General features: G+C 54.7%; 1 pseudogene; it reads right to left on the minus strand.

The window, feature by feature from the left end:
• Positions 1 to 63: 63 nt before the first annotated feature.
• On the minus strand, positions 64 to 14,229 carry LOC139361444 (voltage-gated chloride channel TMC4-like; annotated as a pseudogene).
• Between the last annotated feature and the right edge of the window lie 233 nt (positions 14,230 to 14,462).

Consider the following 14,462-nt stretch of genomic DNA (forward strand, 5'->3'; position numbering starts at 1 on the left):
GCGCTCCGCACCGACAAACATGCCCATACATTTGATTGGCTGCTGCCCTGCGGTAGCCCTGCCCCCACCTTCAGGACACAGATTTCAAAGCGCGCTCAGCAACCTCGGCTGTATTTATTGATACAAGAAAGATCACCCGAGAGTCAGGGACGTGGCGGCGAAGGGCCCTGGAAATCTCCAGGTACCAAAGCTGGAAGGGCGTGGAGTCTTCTCCAGTTCTCCTAGTTTACAGATGTTGTGACCTAGGCTTAAAATGGGCCTGGGGTCTGAAAGTGGGACGTGAGCTGCGGGTGTCAAAGAGCCGGTTTGGTGGAGGTCAGCGCCACAGCGCGCCGTGCCAGGAAGACTTTATTCTGCGCCTCCTGGGGCAAAGAGAGGTGGAGGTGTGACAGCCCTCTTCCCCAACCCCTTTCCGTGTTCCCCAGGGGCCCTCTCAGGGACCCGCCTGGCTCACCGTCTCTCTCTGACGTTTGAGCTCAGAGATGAGGCGTCCGTAGGAGTTAGCCCGAGCCACAGTGTATGCCATCAGGATGCTGGAGGAGACAGGAACGGAAGCCACTCCTGACACGCTCTTCGAAGTCAGGGATGTGGACCCCTAAGCCCCTCCTCGTCCAGGCCCAAGGAGTTCAGTCTCCCAGCACCTCCACCTTCAGATCCAGGAGTCCTAAATCCCGCCCACCTCCTCCTTCGGACCCAGCAGTCCAGGAGCCTAGGCCTCCTCCCTCAGACTCAGTACATTGCCTACTCCCACCCCCAAGCCTTTCCTCTCTTGGACGCAGGTGGTAGCCCCCAGATCACACGCATTCAAACCCAGACCCAGAAGTCTGGCCCACCTCACCTGGAGATCAGCAGAAGGGGCACAGCAAAAGCCTGAGTCCCCAGGAAGAAAAGGAAGTTCTGGGTGGTCTCAGGGAGGCTGGAAATTGACTCAGGGATCTGGGCCCAGATGGACGACTGCTCCCGGAATGGACCACACAGCTTAGAAGGCGGGATCCTGAAGTCAAGCAGGCTGGGCTCACGTAGAGCCAGGAGTCTGAACACTGAATGTGGGGAGAGGGCGGGAGAGAGGCGGGAACCTCTCGCACTTACAGGAAGATGCTGTAAAGCAGGGGAACGCTGGAGAAGGCCAGACCCAGGAGAAGAACTAAGGGGAAAAAGAAATTCGCCTTGGAGGCCCGGAAGGTGCGGGCAGCCGGAGAGCAGGTGGAGAAAAGGGTAAGCTGGTGGGGGTAAGGCACGGAGAAAGGGGATCTGAAACACAAGAGCCTGTGCCTCTTTTTTTTTTTTTTTTTTTTTTTTTTTGAGACAGTCTTGCTCTGCCGCCCAGGCGGGAGTGCAGTGGTGCTCACTGCAGCCTCCCCTCCCGGGTTCAAGCTATTCTCGTGTCTCAGCCTCCCGAGTAGCTGGGATTACAGGTGTGCACCACCACTCCCGACTAATTTGTTTCGCTGTTGTTGTTTGTTTTCTGATTTTGAGACGGAGTCTCGCTCTGTCGCCCAGGCTGGAGTGCAGTGGCGCGATCTAGGCTCACTGCGAACTTCACCTCCCTGGTTCAAGCAATTCCCCTGCCTCAGCCTCCCAAGTAGCTGGGATTACAGGCGCTCGCCACCAAGCCGGCTAAATTTTTTTTTTGTATTTTTAGTAGAGACGGGGTTTTGCCATGTTAGCCAGGCTGGTCTCAAACTCCTGACCTCAGGTGATCAACCCGCCTCAGTCTCCCAAAGTACTGGGATTACAGATGTGAGCCGCCGCGCCCGGCCTACCTGCCTCTCCTTTTTCCCGAACCAGGAGTCTGAGCTCCTTCCTCATCTAGGACCCCGGAGTCTAAGTCCCCGGATCCTCAGACATAGAAGTCAGAATGCCCTAGACTCTTCCTTCTCTCAGATCCAGGAGTCTGTCCTCCAACCCCCTCCACTCTTTGGACCTAGTAATCCAGGCCCCCAGGATCTTCCTTGCCCAGGACCCAAGAGTGCGGGCCCCAATACCTCCTGCCTCAGACCCAAGAGTCCCCCCCTACCCCTTACCTTCTTCAGGTAGAAAAGCAGCAGGAACTTGACCGTGTTAAGCAGGGGCAGCAAAGGGCAGAAAAAACTCCCCATCCAGACCACCGTCTGCGCGTAGATGAGCCCCAGCACCTCGTCGGGCACCTGGAACTCCTGGGTCCGCGCCAGACGACCCAGCGCCCCAGGACAGAGGCCACAGAGGAGCCTGAAGGACGGGGCCGGGCCGGGTCCGAGTCAGGGGCGCGGCGACTAGGAGTTTCCCCACCTCCACCGCCCTGCCCGCCAATAGGAAGCAAGTGTATCTAGGAGGGGCGGGACTTTCAAGAATCCACATGCAGGGGGTGTGTCCAGAGGACTAGACGGGACCCAGGTGTCGCGGCGGTAGGGGCTGGGCCACAGGGAAGTAACCCACTAAAACAAGGGCGGGGAGTGGGGGAGATCTGCGGACCTAGGGCAAGCAAAGGGAGCCGGCAGAGGCGGGAACAGTAAAAAGGTGCGCGGTGAAAAGAACAGCGCGATGGGGCAGGGCCTGGCCCTAGAGGGGCGGGGCCACAGCGAGGGGCGGGGCTCTCACTTTCTAGGAAACTGGATGAGCAGCGCGACTGCCAAGGCAGTCAGCAGATCAAAGAGCAGAAGTTTGTACATTTCCTGGCCCAGGACAGTCTCCCAGCACTGAAGAAGGAAGAAATAGGTCAGAAAGACCTCAGGACCCGAGCACCTGGAGGCCCACGCGTCCGAGTCTCCACATCGCAAGCCTATGAGACCCTATCAATACTTTCTCTGGGGGTCCTCGTTTTTCAAACATTCATACCCATGGGAGAGTGTTCCAGCATCCTGAGCTCCCCTCTCCACCTAAACCAAGAGTCTGGACCCACCCAGCTCCATCTTTCCTTCAGGGACCCAGGAGTCCCAGGCAGACCCCATGCCGTTCTCACCAGAAGTTCTTTGTAATTGTAGCCACAGGTTTTGCAGTCCTTAGCCTCGGAGTCGCCCCCACAAGTGATCTATTTCCAGAGAGAGAAGAGCAGGACCACCAGGGAGGCCAGGCGAAGAAACTCGGTCCTGGCAGGGGGAAGGCAGAGAATGGGCCCTGATCCGGTACCCACCACGTGGCAGTCCCCTTCTCAGTGGAACGCGCTTGCATTCAAGCCATCTCACAGATGAAGAAGCTGAGGCCCAGCGACAGAGTCAGGATTGCTTGCTTTCTTTCTTTCTTTCTTTCTTTCTTTCTTTCTTTCTTTCTTTCTTTCTTTCTTTCTTTCTTTCTTTTGACAGGGTCTCACTTGTTGTACAAACTGGAGTGCAGTGGCGCGATCTCAGCTCACTGCATCCTCTACCTCCCAGGCTCAAGCGATTCTCCTGCCTCAGCCTCCCGAGTAGCTGGGACTACAGAAGCCACTATCGCCGGGCTAACTTTTGTATTTTTACTAGAGACAGGGTTTCACCATGTTTGTCAGGCTGGTGTCGAACTCCTGACCTCAGTCTCGGCCTCTCAAAGTGCTGGGATTACAGGTGTGAGCCACTGCGCCTGGCCAGCGGAGTCAGGATTTGAATCCCTGGATCCGATATCAGCAGGATTTCCGTGTCTTACCTGTCAGCGCCAACATCCCTCTGACCGCCCCGACCCTCCATCATTCCCAGCCATCCCCATGAGGCTGGAACCTGAGCAGGATAAAAACGATCTGGCGAATTCTAGTGTAGCCTTCCAGTAGAGCAATGAGCTTGAACACGGGCGGCAGCACAAAGTTGCCCCCAGCGATGAAGATGGACGGAAGGTAATTCACCCCAAGCTTCAGCAGTGGCAACTCCTGAACAAGGGGCGTCTCCTGGGAGAGGGAGTGGACCATGAGTAGAGGCTTGGGGTCCTGGAGGAGCCAAGCTTAAGGTCCTCCCCCAGACCTCTTCTTTGTTGTTTGTTTGTTTTTGTTTTGTTTGTTTCTTTGTTTGTTTTGAGACAGAGTCTGGCTCTGTCGCCCAGGCTGGAGTGCAGTGGTGCGATCTTGGCTCACTGCAACCTCCGCCTCCCGGGTTCAAGTGATTATTCTGCCTCAGCCTCCTGAGTAGCTGGGATTACAGGTGTGCACCACCACGCCCGTCTAATTTTTGTATTTTTAGTAGAGACGGATTTTCGCCATGTTGGTCAGGCTGGTCTCGAACTCCTGACCTCGTGATCCCCCCACCTCAGCCTCCCAAAGTGCTGGGATTACAGGCATGAGCTACCGCGCCCAGTCTCTCTTCTTCCTTTAAAACCCCGAAGTCCAGGGTCCAAACATACCCTTTCCCATACTTCCTCTGTAAGATCTCTGGCATCCCAACCTTCCATTCCCTCCCTCCATTGTTGGAAATATAGGTTCCAGGACCCATTGGCTTCCTCTTCCAAGACCCTCCGCACCTGCAGCGCCACGATGCTCTCTGTAGCCCAGTAGACGCCATAGAAGGCTCCCCCAAGGTGTGCAATCACCAGCAGGTTGAGCAGCACCTGCACCAACCAAACCCTGGCTTCCTGGCCCAGAGTCCGCACAGCAGCCTGGCGCCGCACCACTGTCTCCTCCAGCTCCACCTGAAGGCAGGAGAGATGCCAGCTTGGACTCCATTTCCCAAGGCGCTGGCCTCTGAGTTCCCCAGGCCTAGCTCTCCAGAGATCCTCCTCAACATTAACTGATGCAGCCATCTCCCCACCAGCTAACAACCTCTGCAGTCCCGGTTCCACCCTCTCCGGGGCGCTCTAAGAAACCAGTGGCCCTTTACAGCCCCGCCCCTCCGCGGCAGGATCCAGCAACCCAAGCCCCCATCCCTGTGCGGCCAATCTCAGCACCCCGGGCTCCGCCCCTGAAGCTCCGCCCAACACCCCCAAGATCCGCCCCTGGTCAGCCCTGCCCATCAGAGGCTCCGCCCCCAGGTGGCCCTGGGCTTAATGGCTGGCCTGAAGTTCCAGGTCATCTATATCAAGACGCCCCGCTGGCCGCTCCCATCACTTAACTTTGAACCAAATTGCCTTAAAGCCCCTCCCGCTTCTTGTGCTTGCTTTTTTTGGTAGAGAGGGAGCCTCCCTATGTTGCCCAGGCTGGTCTTGAACTCCTAGACTCAAGCGATCCACCTGCCTCGGTCTCCCAAAGTGCTGGGGTTACAAGCATGAGCCACCGATCCCAGCCTTGGCGCATCCTTTTCCTACACACTTGGATCTCGGGTAGCCCTATCGCGGCCTCCTCTGAACCCTCTCATTCCCCAGGACGTGACTTTCTTGGAGAAGGAGCTGCCTAGCGTCTCTCCGGAGGCCCCATCACCGGGTTAGGCCCTGTGCGTTATGTCAGCCCGGTCCAGTCTGGTCCCTACCCCATTGCAGACCCTGCCCCCTAGTCGCACCTAGGCCCCATCACCGGGTTAGGCCCAGTGCGTTATCTCAGCCCAGTCCGGTCTGGTCCCTACCCCGTTGCATAACCCGCCCCCAATCGCACCTGTAATTCGTACAAGATGATGCGCTGGCGCAGCTGCACGTGGATGTCCCCGCAGAGGTCGAAGTCCCAGGCTGAGAACACCCGGTGGCTGTAGCTGGTCAGATCCCCGGACTCCACCAGCAGTGTCTGCTTCAGCCCGGACACCGAGCTGAGAGGGGAGACAGGATGTGAAAGGACAACCAGGAACGGGGGTTATGGGGGGATCCCTCATATTGGGACCAATGAGGAAGACGAACCCTAAGGCCTTGGGTACTAGGGGAGCTGCCATCAGATGGAGAAAGAGTCAAAGAGGCGGAGACACCTACAGTCATTGAAGGCAAAGTCCAAGGGAGATTCAGAGACAGACCTGGGGCACAGGCACCCCACAGAGAGAGGTAGAAACCTGGGAGACAGGGACAGAGCCCGGGAGCGAAGAGGGCAGAAACCCAGAGTGAAAGGGACAGAGGCCCTGAGAAAGACAGAGATGTGGAGGAGGGACAGAGGCCCCAGAGGGAGATTTGGAGAAAGGGAGACAAAGACAGTGAGAAAGGAGAAACTAAATCTACAAAAGATGGGGGTCAAAGACCCATAAGAAGTACAGGCACCTAGAGAACGGGGCTGGGCGGGAAGACCCAAGAAGAAGACAGAGACCCAGAGAAGATGGCAGGTAAAGACTCAAGAGACAGGGGCACACCAGGCGCCATGGCTCACGCCTGTAATCCCAGCACTTTGGGAGGCCGAGACGGGCGGATCACGAGGTCAGGAGATCGAGACCATCCTGGTTAACACGGTGAAACCCTGTCTCTACTAAAAATAATAAAAATTAGTCGGGCTAGGTGGTGGCCGCCTGTAGTCCCAGCTACTCGGGAGTCTGAGGCAGGAGAATGGCGTGAACCTGGGAGGCGGAGCTTGCAGCCAGCTGAGATCTCGCCCCTGCACTCCAGCCTGGGCAACACAGCGAGACTCCATCTCAAAAAAAAAAAAATTGAGACTTCTTCCTAGCATAACCTGCTAGGGCCTACCTGATCTGACCCTTCCCTACTTCTCAAAGCTTAAATCTTTGTCTTTTTTTTTTTTTTTTTTTTTTGACACGGCCTTGCTCTGTTGTTCAGGCTGGAGTGCAGTGGTGCGATCTTGGCTCACTGCAACTTCTCTCTCCCAGGTTCAACTGATTCTCCTGCCTCAGCTTCCCGAGTAGCTAGGACCACAGGCAAATGCCACCATGCGCAGCTACTTTTCATATTTTTAATAGAGATGGGGTTTCACCATGTTGGCCAGGCTGGTCTCAAACTCCTGACCTCAAGTGATCCGCCCACCTCCGCCTCCCAAAACGCTGAAATTACAGGCATGAGCCATCATGACTGGCCCTGCCCCTTCTTCTCATACAGGCCTTTTATTTCTCAGAACACCTCAAACCTCTTTCCTACCACATGGCCTTTGCACTTGCAGCTCCCTCTGCCTGGAATGCTGGTGGCTTGGCTGTTCACCTGCCTGGCTCCTTCTCTTCTTTCTCTTCATCTGCAGGTCCCTTACTCCAGATAGAAAGGCTTTTACCACTCCATGTAATGAGGGTCCCTACCCATTTTCTGTATCACAGGGGTTGGCAAACAAGACTCCAAGGGCCTAATCTGGGCCAACCACTGTTTTTGTAAGTAAAGTTTTGTTGGAACACAGCCACACCCACTCATTTATGTATTGTGTGTGGCTGCTTTTGCACTACAGTGGCAGAGTTTGGTTGAGTCCCAGACTACAAGGCCTTCAAAGACGAAAATATTTACTTCCTGGCCCTTCACAGAAAAAGTTTGCTGATTCTTGCTCTCTATCCTCACATCCCATTCGTTTTCTCTATAGTATTGCTCCCAAACTCAAATAATTGATTTGTTTGTTTATATTATTACTATTATTATTTTTGAGATGGAGTTTGCTCTTGTTGCCCAGGCTGGAGTGCAATGGCCCAATCTCAGCTCACTGCAACCTCCACCTCCTGAGTTCAAGCAATTTTTCTGCCTCAGTCTCCTGAGTAGCTGGGATTACAGGCATGCATCACCATGCCTGGCTAATTTTGTATTTTTAGTAGAGATGGGGTTTCTCCATGTTTGTCAGGCGGTCTCAAACTCTCAACTTCAGGTGATCCACATGCCTCGTCCTCCCAAAGTGCTGACATTGCAGGCATGAGCCACTAGGCCCAGCCTGCTTGTCTATTTAACAGTCTGTCCCACAGTGTATCTCCCCTACTAAACGGTAAGCTGTACATATGTTTGGGGACTCCCAAATGGTTCTCCATGTCCTAGTACAGTGCCTGGGCAAAGGAGACACTACACTGCAATATATATATATTTTAAAGACTAAAATTGAGCCAGGCACGGTGGGTCACGCCTGTAATCCCAGCACTTTTGGAGGCCGAGGCGGGCAGATCACCTGAGGTTGGGAGTTCGAGACCACCCTGACCAACATGGAGAAACCCCATCTGTACTAAAAATACAAAATTAGCCAGTAAAATTGACTGGGCGTGGTGGTTCACGCCTCTAATCCCAGCACTTGGGGAGGCCGAGGTGGGTGGATCACTTGAAGTCAGGAGTTCGAGACCAGCCTGACCAACATGGTGAAACCCCATCTTTACTAAAAATACAAAATTAGCCAGGTATGGTGTCGCATGCCTGCAATCTCAGCTACTTCGTGGGGGTTGAGGCAGGAAAATGGCTTAACCCAGGAGGCAGAGGTTGCAGTGAGCTGAAATCGCACCACTGCACTCCAGCCTGGATAACAGAGTGAGACTCCATCTCAAAAAAAAAAAAAAAAAAAAAGTTTACTTTTGGCCAGGCACATTGGCTCATGCCTGTAATTCCAGCACCTTGGGAGGCTGAGATGAGCAGATCTCTTGAGTCAAGGAGTTTGAGCACAGCCTGGGCAACATAGCAAGACCCTGCCTCTATAACATTAAAAAAAAAAAAATTAGCAGGGCATGATGGTGCATCCCTGTGGTCCTAGCTGCTCCAGAGGCTGAGGTGGGAGGATCAGTTGAGTTCCGGAGGCCCAGACTTCAGGTGAGCTATGATTGCACCACTGCACTCTACCCAGGTGACAGAGTGAGACCCTGTCTCAAAAAATAAAACAGGGTGGGCGCGGTGGCTCACACCTGTAATCCCAGCACTTTGGGAGGCCGAGGCAGGTGTATCACCTGAAGTCAGGAGTTTGAGACCAGCCTGACCAACAGGGCAAAACCCTGTCTCTACTAAAAATACAAAAAATTAGCTGGGCGTGGTGGCAGGAGCCTGTAAACCCAGCTACTTGGGAGGCTGAGGCAGTAGAATCGCTTGAACCCGGGAGGTGTAGGTTGCAGTGAGCCAAGATCATGCACTCCAGCCTGGGTGACAGAGTAAGACTCTGTCTCAAAAACAAACAAACAAAAACAAATGAAAAAAAAATCCCCAAACCTTTATTTATTTTATTTTATTTTATTTTTTTCGAGACAGAGTTTTGCTCTGTCGCCCAGGCTGGAGTGCAGTGGCCTGATCTCGGCTCACTGCAAGCTCTGCCTCCTGGGTTCACACCATTCTCCTGGCTCAGCCTCCGGAGTAGCCGGGACTACAGGTGCCCGCCATCACACCCGGCTAATTTTTTGTATTTTTAGTAGAGACGGGGTTTCACCCTGTTAACCAGGATGGTCTCGATCTCCTGACCTCGTGATCCGCCGGCCTCGGTCTCCCAAAGTGCTGGGATTACAGGCGTGAGCCACCGCGCCCGGCACAAAACCTTGATTTTAACTCACACAGAAGAAAGGGTTACACGGCAAGACTGAGGATTCTTGGGGAGGGAGTTTCTGCCACCACCACTTGCTTCCCTACCCCAACCCGTCCCGTCACGGGGTCAGGGGTGCAGGTGCCACTGACCGATGCAGGATGAGCAAGAGGCAGATGAGGCCAACTGCAAAGGCCCAGCACAGGTAGGTGACCGCCAGGCGTGGGCGGGGCGGGTAGAAGCCATAGAAAAGAGGGGACCATTCCAGGTAACCCTGTGGGGGAAGGCGGCGCGGGGGCCACTGTGGGAGGAGGCGGGGCTCCTGGAGCTGCACAGTCAGAGTCTGAGGTCAGGGTTTGATGTTCGTGTCATTGAAGGCACTGGGCTCACAGGTGGGCGGGGGAAACTCCCAGGGCCCCAGGCACCTACTTCTCCTGAGAGCAAGTTGAAGAGCTGAGTGACAAAGGTGACCAGGCCCTGGGAGTGGGGGTTATAGGAGCCGCAAGGCGAGGAGGTGTTGGAGGCGGGAGGGCCTGGGGGAGCGCCTCCCAACCAGGTGGGCAGCAGCGTCATGCAGGCCATAAGCACAGAGGCCAGCACGTTGAGGAGGAGCAGGAAGCGCAGCAGGGAGAAGTAGGACTTCGTGCCGGCGCCAAACTGGCCTGCAGGGGGCAGCAGAGAGAGGCTCAGGTTCCTTTCCGGGAGCAGGACCAGCTCCTCCCATCCCGGCACTAGGGGCCCAGCCATGCCTTGCTTTCTTTCTATTTTTTTATTATTATTATTGTTGTTATTATTATTATTTTTGATTCGGAGTCTCTCTCTGCCGCCCAGGCGGGAGTGCAGTGGCGCGATCTCGGCTCACTGCAACCTTCGCCTCCTGGGTTCAAGCAATTCACCTATCTCAGCCTCCCGAGTAGCTGGGATTACAGGCACGCGCCACCATGCTCAGTTAGTTTTTGTATTTTTAGTAGAGACAGGGTTTCACCATATTGGTCAGGCTGGTCTCGAACTCCTGATCTCAGGTGATCCACCCACTTCAGTCTCCCAAACTGTTGGGATTACAGGCGTGAGCCACCGCGCCCGGCCCAGCCGTGCCTTTCTCAGACCCAAGAGTCCAGGCCCCCAACCCCTTCTCCCTCAGACCAGGGAGTCCAGACCCCGAGCCCCTCCTCCCTCAGACCCAGATCCCAGTCCCTTCTCCCTCAGATCCAGACCCCAGCCCCTCCTCCCTCAGACCCCAAAATCCAGGCCCAAGCCCCTCCTCCCTCACACCCAGGAGTCCAGGCCCTGCCCCCAGGACATCACCCGAACCCCACCGCACCCCTGATCCTCTTCAGTGTCCATGACCAGGGCTGCAGGCTTCGAAAACCTTCCTTTGTTTTCTCCTTGGACCTCCGAAGTAGCCGCGCCCATTGGTCCCTCCTAGTTCCAGAGCCATAGACCACCTGGTCCCTGGCATTTCTTTGCCTGGGAGGGAAACAGGCAGAAAATGAGGGGTTTTGCAGCCCCAGACTGGAAACCATCCGAATGTAGAAACAACCCAAAAGTAGAACGGAGAAGTAAATTGTGGTCTATATATAAGATAGAATACCCTGCGGCAATAAAAAAGAAACCAATTGAGTGCGGTGGCTCACGCCTGTAATCCCAGCACTTTGGGAGGCCAAGGTGGGTGGATCATCTGAGGTCAGGGATTTGAGACTAGCCTGACCAACATGGTGAAATCCTGCCTCTACTAAAAATACAAAAAAAAAAAAAAAAAAAAATTAGCTGGGTCTGGTGGTGGGCGCCTGTAATCCCAGTTACTCGGGAGGCTGAGGCAGGAGAATCACTTGAACCTGGGAGACAGAGGTTGCAGTGAGCTGAGATGGCACCATTGCACTCCAGCCTGGGTGACAGAGTGAGATTCCTTCTCAGAAAAAAGAAAGAAAGAAGGAAACCTAATGCTAGGCAGAAGAAAACAGCACAGAAGACTGAAGACTGCATGATTCTATTTGTACAAAGTTGCAGAGCACAGAGCTGGCAAAGCTATACAGAAAAGCGGGAGGCTGGAGTGGGAGAATCGCTTGAGCCCAGGTGTCGGAGGCTGCAGTGAGCTGAGATCACACCACTGCACTCCAGCTTGGGCATCACAGTCAGACTCTGTCTCAAAAAAAAAAAAAAAAAAAAAAAAAAAAAGGTTGGGGGAGAAGGTTACCATCTCCTCGTGAGAAGAAAGGGGGTATCAGGGGAGGGACGCACGGGTGCTGTCATGCTGTGTCGCATGCCCTAGCTGGAGTTTATCTGGGCACTCAGTTTATAAATACAATCATCCCTCAGTATCTATGGGGGTTGGTTCAAGGACTCCCCAAGGATACTGAAATCTGTAGATGCCCAAATTCCGTATATAAAATGGCATAGTATTTGCATACAGGCTACACATATCTTCCTGTGGTTTTTCAAATTTTATTTTATTTTTTATCTGATTTTTCAGTGACAGCATCTTGTTTTGTTGTCCAGGCTGGAGTGCAGTGGTGCAATCATAGCTCAATGCAGCCTCAAATTTCCAGGCTCCAGCCTCAAAATTCCAGGCTCCACACCTGTGCTGGGGCTACCCGTGTGGGCCACTACACCCAGCCCTCCAATGCACTTTAAATCACCTCTAGATTACTTACAATACTTCATACAAGGTAAATGTTATATAGATAGCTGTTCTTTTAATTTGTATTTTTTTTGTCATATTGTTACTTTATTACTTTTTTTTCTTTTCTTTTCTTTTTTGAGACGGAGTCTCGCTCGTCACCCAGGCTGGAGTGCAGTGGCGTGATCTTGGCTCACTGCAAGCTCCGCCTCCCGGGTTCACGCCATTCTCCTGCTTCAGCCTCCTGAGTAGCTGGGACTACAGGCGCCCGCCACCACGCCCAGCTAACTTTTTTGTATTTTTTAGTAGAGATAGGGTTTCACCGTGTTAGCCAGGATGGTCTTGACTCCTGACCTTGTGATCTGCCCGTCTCGGCCTCCCAAAGTGCTGGGATTACAGGCATGAGCCACTGCACCCGGCCTGATTATTACTTTTAAAAGATACAGATGGGGTCTCGATATGTTGCTCAGGCTGAAGTATAGTGGCTATATTCACAGGCACGATCCCGCCACTGATCAGCAGGGGGGTGGTGATATATTGTTGGTTTTTGTTTTTTCCAAATATATACTATATATATATTTATATTTGAGATGGAGTCCCGCTCTATCACCCAGGCTGGAGTGCAATGGCACGATTTCGGCTCACTGCAACCTGTATCTCCGTGGTTCAAGCAATTCTCCTGCCTCAGCCTCCCGAGTGGCTGGGAATACAGGCACATGCCACCACACCCAGCTAATTTTTGTGTTTTTAGTAGAGTTGGGATTTCGCCATGTTGGCCAGGCTGGTCTCGAACTCCTGACCTCAGGTGATCCACTCGCCTCGGCCTCCCAAAGTGCTGGGATTACAGGTGTGAGCCACTGTGCCGGGCCCACAGTCATTTTTGAAGGAGGGCACCTGCATTTTCATTGTTCACCGGGCCCTGCGAATTATACCGTGAGAATGGGAAAAGAAAGAAGTTAAAGAGAGGGAGGCTTTGAAGAGGAGGCAAAGATGAAGGCAGGCATAAAGCAGAGAGAAATAAATATTAACAGATTTTGGACACACACAGAGAAAAACTGAGAGGCAGAGACAGGATTGGAAGAGACCAGGGGGACAGCGAATCCCAGAGAGTGAGACAGAGAAGAGATCCCAGAGCCACAGAAAGGCAGCACTCACCTGGAGTCCGAAGGAGAGATGAAGACGGGGGGAAAAAGAAACCAAGAGAGGCAGCTCTGAGCAAGGCAGAGAGAGGACCCAGAAGCCAGGAGTGGCAGAGGACAGAGGGAGGAGACCGAATCCAAGGTATGGGAGAAGGGCCCGGTCCAGGCTGTGCGGGTCCCAGCCGGAGGTGGGGCCTCACCTGTGTGCCCGTCTGGCCTGCATGGGCCAGGGCAGTTCCTGGGAAGGGTGAGGGTCCTGCAGCTCCGTCTGGGTGACTTCTGTGAAGGCCTTTCTGCTCTTTTCTCCAGCCTCCTCCTCCTCCTCCTCCAGCACCCCCCAAGGCAGCGCCCCAGGGCCTCGGTACCGAAGGGTGGCAGCACTGGGCAGCTTGTTCAGCACAGAGGACAGCGATGGGCCTGGGGAGGGGCAGGGGGCTGGGAAGACCCGGGAGTCTGGGCCCAAATTCCTCCTCCCTCAGACCAGGAAACCAGGCCTCAGTCCCCTCTTCCCTCAGACCCAGGAGTCCAGGCCCCCAGCCCCTCCTCCCTCAGACCCAGCAGTCCAGGCCCCCAGCCCCTCCTCCCTCAGACCCAGGAGTCCAGTCCCTCAGCCCCTCCTCCCTCAGACCCAGGAGTCCAGGCCCTCAGCCCCTCCTCCCTCAGACCCAGGAGTCCAGGCCCCCAGCCCCTCCTCCCTCAAACCCAGGAGTCCAGGCCCTCAGCCCCTCCTCCCTCAGACCCAGGAGTCCAGGCACCCAGCTCCTCCTCCCTCAGACCAGGAAACCAGGTCCCCAGCCCCTCCTCCCTCAGGCCCAGGAGTCCGGGTGCCAGTCTCTACTTTTCCTGGACCCAGGGGCCCACAGTCCTCAACTCCATCCCCAGGCGCGGACCCCTCCTACTCCAGGGCAGAGGAGTCCAGTCCTCAACTTCCTTTTCCTTCTAGCTCAGAAGTGTGGGAACCCAGCCTCTCCTATTCCCAAGACACCCAAACTCCCAGCCCTTAGCCCTCCCCTCCTTCCAGACTAGCCTGGTTCTCTAGGCTGAAACTCCTCAGACCCCGGAGTTTCAGCCTTCAGTTTCTTTCTCCCCCATAATATCAGGAAGTAGAACCTTCTCTTTAGCCCTCAGACTCAGGAGGCCAGGCCTCCCCTTTCCTCCAGCAGGACTCCCACCTAAGCCTGAAGGTTGGATGGATCTGAGCTTCTCCTGGCATCCCTACCTCCTCTGGCCTCCTGGGGGGCCAGCCACCCCCTGGAGGAGCCCCAGGATTCTGATTCCAAGGTTGGGTTTTCTTCCATGGCCCCAGGCTGGGCTGTTTCTAGTGGCCACCAGGCAAACACTGCCCGAGGTAAGGGAGGGGCCAGGGGCAGGTGTGTACCTGGGCAGTAGGTGGCCCGGAGGGAGTAAGGTACACTTCCTGTAGTTTCTCAGGGCCGCTGATGCGAAAGGTCTCCTGGGAGCTGAAGTCCCTCTGGTGCCCCAGGCCTGACAGTTTGGTTCCTGGGCTGGGCAGCTGTACCTCACCCCGGGA

The sequence above is a fragment of the Macaca nemestrina genome, unplaced genomic scaffold (genome assembly GCF_043159975.1).
Source record: "Macaca nemestrina isolate mMacNem1 unplaced genomic scaffold, mMacNem.hap1 Scaffold_50, whole genome shotgun sequence".
Taxonomy (NCBI): domain Eukaryota; kingdom Metazoa; phylum Chordata; class Mammalia; order Primates; family Cercopithecidae; genus Macaca; species Macaca nemestrina.